Consider the following 6,408-nt stretch of genomic DNA (forward strand, 5'->3'; position numbering starts at 1 on the left):
CACCTCTTCCATTGATGGGTTCTCAGGATCATAAGCTTCTTCTTCAGATGAAGCGTCCTTAGTACTGCCTGGTGCAGCTTGCATTCCAGACAGACTTTGAGAAATTATATTGACTTGCTGAGTCAATATTTTATTCTGAGCCAATATGGTATTCAGAGTATCAATTTCAAGAACTCCTTTCTTCTGATTCGTCCCATTGTTCACAGGATTCCTTTCAGAAGTGTACATGAATTGGTTATTTGCAACCATTTCAATGAGTTCTTGAGCTTCTGCAGGCATCTTCTTCAGATGAAGAGATCCTCCAGCAGAGCTGTCCAATGACATCATGGATAGTTCAGACAGATCATCATAGAAGATACCTATGATACTCTATTCAGAAAGCATGTCAGAAGGACACTTTCTGATCAATTGTTTGTATCTTTCCCAAGCTTCATAGAGGGATTCACCTTCCTTCTGTCTGAAGGTTTGGACTTCCACTCTAAGCTTACTCAATTTTTAAGGTGGAAAGAACTTTGCCAAGAACGCATTGACTAGCTTTTCCCAAGAGTTCAGGCTTTCTTTAGGTTGTGAGTCCAACCATATCCTAGCTCTGTCTCTTACAGCAAAAGGGAATAGCATAAATCTGTAGACCTCAGGGTCAACCCCATTGGTCTTGATAGTGTCACAGATTTGCAAGAATTTAGCTAAAAACTGATGAGGATCTTCCAATGGAAGTCCATGGAACTTGCAATTCTGTTGCATTAGAGAAACTAATTGAGACTTAAGCTCAAAGTTGTTTGCTCCAATGGCAGGGATAGAGATGCTTCTCCCATAGAAGTCGGGAGTAGGTGCAGTAAAGTCACCCAGCACCTTCCTTGCATTGTTAGCGTTGTTGTTGTTTTCGGCTGCCATGTCTTCTTCTTGTTTGAAGATTTCTGTTAGGTCCTCTACAGAGAGTAGTGCTTTAGCTTCTCTTAGCTTTCGCTTCAAGGTCCTTTCAGGTTCAGGGTCAGCCTCAACAAGAATGCTTTTGTCTTTGCTCTTGCTCATATGAAAGAGAAGAGAACAAGAAAATATGGAATTCTCTATGTCACAATATAGAGATTCCTTGAGATGTCAGAGGAAAAGAAGAATAGAAGGAGGAGGTAGAAGAAGAAGAATTCGAACTTATCAAGAGAGATAGAGTTCGAATTGTTGATAGTAGAGGAGTGTAAGTCCTTAAATAGAAGGATGTGAGAAGAGGGGAAGAATTTTCGAAAATAAATTAAAATATTTTGAAGAAATTTTAAAAAATTGAAGAACGATTTTCGAAAATTAAAGTTGAAAAAGAAATAAAGTGGTTTTTGAAAAAGATTTTTGAAAGTAGAAATCAAAAAGATATGATTGAAAAGTTATGATTTTAAAAAGATATGATTGAAAAACAATTTAAAAAGATTTGATTTTTAAAATTAATGACTTGGCTAACAAGAAATTTAAAAGATATGATTCAGACATTAAACATTTCTCAACAGAAAAGGCAACATACTTGAAATGTTTGAATCAAATCATTAATTGTTAGCAAGTATTTTTGAAAATGGAAAGAAATTGATTTTGAAAATATATGATTGAAAAGATATGATTTGAAAAAGATTTGATTTTGAAAAATTATGGAGATTTGAAAAAAATCTGAATTAAAAACAAAATCTTCCCTCTTGTGAATGGCGTTTAACGCCCAAAACTCTACCTTTTCGGGCATTAAACGCCCAGCCAGGTACCCTGGCTGGCGTTTAAACGCCAGTTTTCCTTCCTCACTGGGCGTTTTGAACGTCCAGCTTTTTCTGTGTAATTCCTCTGCTGTATGTTCTGAATCTTCAATTCTCTGTATTATTGACTTGAAAATACACAATTTAAAATTTTTTTTTGGATTTTTAATGAACAATTAAAATGCAACTAAACATGGAAAACTAAGATTAAATCAACAATGCATGCAAGACACCAAACTTAGAAGTTTGTATACTACTGACTATAATAATTTAAAAATGCATGTAAGAAACAACAAAACACACAAGACAAGAGAATTTAAAGATCAGAACAAGGAAATCATCAAGAACATCTTGAAGATCAATGAAGAACATAATGCATGTAATTTTCGAAAATTAGAAGAATAAAGACATGCAATTGACACCAAACTTAAAATTAGACACTAGACTCAAACAAGAAACAAAAAATTATTTTTGGTTTTAAGATTTTATAATTTTTTTGGATTTTTCGAAAATTGAGTGGAAAAGAAAATAAGGATATCAAAATTCTTAATAAGAATTTCCAGGAATCATGCAATGTTAGTCTAAAGCTTTAGTCTAAAAAGATTAGACATGGCTAGCCAAGCTTCAGCAGGACATTACATTCAAGAGCTAAATTGATGAGAATCAATCAGCTTTGGCGATGATGAAGACATCATCTGAAACTCTAGAATTCATTCTTAAGAACTCTGAAGAACAAAATAAAATTACCTAATCTAAGCAACAAGATGAACCGTCAGTTGTCCAAACTCGAACAATCCCCGGCAACGGCGCCAAAAACTTGGTGCACAAAATCGTGATCATCAATGGCGCCATCAACATGGTACGCTCAATTGAAATCTCAACTCTTTATCACAACTTCGCACAACTAACCAGCAAGTGCACTGGGTCATCCAAGTAATAAACCTTACGCGAGTAAGGGTCGATCCCACGGAGATTGTTGGTATGAAGCCAAGCTATGGTCATCTTGTAAATCTCAGTCAGGCGGATTCAAATGGTTATGGAGGATTGATAATTAAAAGATGAATAAAACATAAAATAAAGATAGAGATACTTATGGAATTCATTGGTGAGAATTTTAAATAAGCGTATAGAGATGCTTTGTCCCTTCCGTCTCTCTGCTTTCCTACTGTCTTCATCCAATCCTTCTTACTCCTTTCCATGGCAAGCTGTATGTTGGGCATTACCGTTGTCAATGGCTACAGTCCCGTCCTCTCAGTGAAAATGTTCAACGCGCTTTGTCACAGCATGGCTATTCATCTGTTGGTTCTCGATCATGTCGGAATAGAATCCAGTGATTCTTTTGCGTCTGTCACTAACGCCCCACAATCGCGAGTTTAAAGCTCGTCACAGTCATTCAATCCCTGAATCCTACTCAGAATACCACAAACAAGGTTTAGACCTTCCGGATTCTCAAAAATGGCCGCCAATGGATTCTAGCTTATACCACGAAGATTCTGATTAAGGAATCCAAGAGATATACATTCAAGCCTTGTTTGCATGTAGAACGGAGGTGGTTTTCAGGCACGCGTTCATAAGTGAGAATGATGATGAGCGTCACATAATCATCACATTCATCATGTTCTTGGGTGCGAATGAATATCTTAGAACAAGAATAAGCTGAATTGAATGAAAAATAGTAGTAATTGCATTAATACTCGAGGTACAGCAGAGCTCCACACCTTAATCTGTGGTGTGTAGAAACTCCACCGTTGAAAATACATAAGTGATAATGGTGATAATTGGCTTCATTCCCAGAGAGGGAACCAGAAGAACCAAGATGAAAATACAATAGCAAAAGGTCTTATTTATAGAGAACTAGTAGCTTAGGGTTTACAGAAATGAGTAAATGACATAAAAATCCACTTCCGGGCCCACTTGGTGTATGCTTGGGCTGAGCATTGAAGCTTCCATGTGTAGAGACTTTTCTTGGAATTAAACGCCAGTTTTTGCGCCAGTTTGGGCGTTTAACTCCCACTTCTGTGCCAGTTCTGGCGTTAAACGCTGGGAATTCTGAAGCTGACTTGAAATGCCTGTTTGGGCCATCAAATCTCGGGCAAAGTATAAACTATTATATATTTCTGGAAAGCCCAGGATGTCTACTTTCCAACGCAATTAAGAGCGCACCAATTGGGCTTCTGTAGCTCCAAAAAATCCACTTCGAGTGCAGGGAGGTCAGAATCCAACAGCATCTGCAGTCCTTTTTCAGCCTCTGAATCAGACTTTTGCTCAAGTCCCTCAATTTCAACCAGAAAATACCTGAAATCACAGAAAAACACACAAACTCATATTAAAGTCCAGAAAAGTGAATTTTAAATAAAAACTAATAAAAATATAATAAAAACTAACTAAAATATACTAAAAACAATGCCAAAAAGCGTATAAATTATCCGCGCATCAGGCAGACCTGAAAGAAATCCAAGAAGCTTTCTTTTTGGTAGTCCCAAGCTTGGTCAGAACAAAGAGATATAGAAAGAGAGTTTGAGAAGGTGTGACATCTAATTCTTGGCAGAGCAACTGAAAGATCTTAATAAAACCCCAAGAGTTCGGATGGAGTCGGGATGGAGCAACGTTACACGACCACAACAAGTCAGTCTCGAAAGAAGTAAAAGGGAAAGTAATGTTCAGCTGGCTGAAAAAATAGTCATAGGCATAAAACAAAGGACGCTCCCCCTGAACCAAGGTCGGGAAACAAACCCTCTCATCAGAATTAGGTGCTACAAGCTCATAATCTTTCTCCTGGGCACGATTACTACAAATTCTATGACGTTTTCTCAGCTCTACACAGAACTCAGCATCTACCACAGGGACACACATCAACACGAGAGAGTCCAGCCAGTCGGACATACCCTCAGGAACCTTGGAAGACGTCTCAACAATATTTTTGCGAGAAGACATGGCCAACTAGTCCTCCAGAAAGAAAAAGAAAATAGATTACTAATCAAAACAACTCGGACAAACATGACTCAGAGCAATACAAACGGAAAACCCCAAGACACACACCAAGGTCCCGGGGCATCCTTTAGAGGCAGGGACAAGAGTAAGGACTCAGGAAAAATTCTACAAAGCTACACCCCAACAAAACTCTCAGTGAAGAAAGATAAATCTCCTTCCAAACAAGCAACGACACGAGAAGAAAATCAAAGCAAGCCACCAGAAAATCGTTATCTTCTACAAAGAAAACTACCAACTGAGCTATTCTGATCATCAAAGGAGCAATCTTTCTATTAAGAAACAAACAGTAACCCATAAACCCTTAAAATCAAAAGTACGATTAGAAAATCAGTGACAACATGCGAAGTCCTAACAGTGACAAAATACCAAGGATATCCACCTAAGAGCATGCATAAAGTCAAAAGAAAACCAGAAAACATGCATCACAGTGACAACCAAGTATGGTAACACGAAAAGGTTCAAAGCTTTCCAACGAAAACTCAAGACTTTACCAAGAATAGAACAATGCAAACAAAGAAGAAAGAAGAACCAACCTGAAAGAGGAGGAGAGTATGGAAGAAGTTGAAGATGAAGAGATCAGGAATTGCCGTCGAAGCAATGGAAGCGCCAACAACCACCAAGGGCGTCACAGAGAGAAACACGAAAAACGCAAGTCCCAGGCAAGCCAAAACATAAGAATAGAAAGAAAAGGGGGAAGTTACCGCAAGCAAGAAAATAGAGAAGAGAAAACCGTTTTTTGTGAAAATTCAAAAAGTGGGTGACGAACGGATTTTTGACGGTTTAGAATTTCACAAATGAATTCTCGTTGCAAGTATAGTTTCTAAACCAACAATAATCCTTTCATACAAAAGATTGTTTGTCACAAGTAACAAACCCCTAAATTTATAAACCGAAGTATTGAAACCTCGGGTCGTTCTCCCTAGGAATTACAATAAAGTGTCTTGTTATTGGTTGTGAGTTATTTTGGGGTTTTAATAAGAAGCATGAAAGATAAATGGCAAGAAAGTAAACTAAAGCCTAAAAAGGTCTTGGCAAGGGTTGGTGGTCAAGGATCTCTATCCTAATCACTAACCACAATATGAGAATTGGCAAGGATTAATCTCATTAAATCATCCTCTAACTAGTAGTAAAGGAAAGTCAAATGAGCTATATCAATCCTAGTCCATAAGTCCTAACTCTCCACTAATTCAATTAGTGAGAACTAGAGTCAATGGCTCCCAATCATCAATCACTTGGACATTAGTAACTCAAGAGGTCCTAAGTTACCTTTCCAAGCCAAGAGTATAAAAGTCTACTCTAAAATCCAACCAAGCATTTCATCAAACACTTGGAAGGCATAAAAGGAAAGCATAGTAAAATTGCAAGAAAAGTAAATCTACACTACTCAATTGCAAGGAATTAAACAACAACAAATCAAATGAACACAACTATTATGAATTACCTTGATTGAATTGAAAGAGAGTAGAAGAAACAAAAGTAGCTTTACAACAAAATGTAAGAACAACATAAAGGAAATTACAACAAAAGAGTAAAAGAAGATGAATCTAACAACAAAGAATTGAAATGTAGAAGTAGAAGAAAGCAAAGATTAAAACCTAGATCTAAGAACTAATCCTAATCCTAATCCTAATTCTAGAGAGAAGAGAGAGCTTCTCTCTCTAGAAACTAACTCTAACTACTAAACTAAACTAATGGT

General features: G+C 37.2%; 1 non-coding gene across 1 annotated transcript; it reads left to right on the top strand.

Moving 5' to 3' along the window:
• The first annotated feature begins 378 nt into the window (after positions 1-378).
• Positions 379-486, top strand: LOC130942318 (small nucleolar RNA R71). The gene has a single exon (XR_009070894.1). It is a non-coding gene; the product is annotated as a small nucleolar RNA R71 (small nucleolar RNA).
• Positions 487-6,408: the final 5,922 nt, after the last annotated feature.

This window comes from Arachis stenosperma, chromosome 7 (assembly GCF_014773155.1).
Source record: "Arachis stenosperma cultivar V10309 chromosome 7, arast.V10309.gnm1.PFL2, whole genome shotgun sequence".
NCBI lineage: Eukaryota > Viridiplantae > Streptophyta > Magnoliopsida > Fabales > Fabaceae > Arachis > Arachis stenosperma.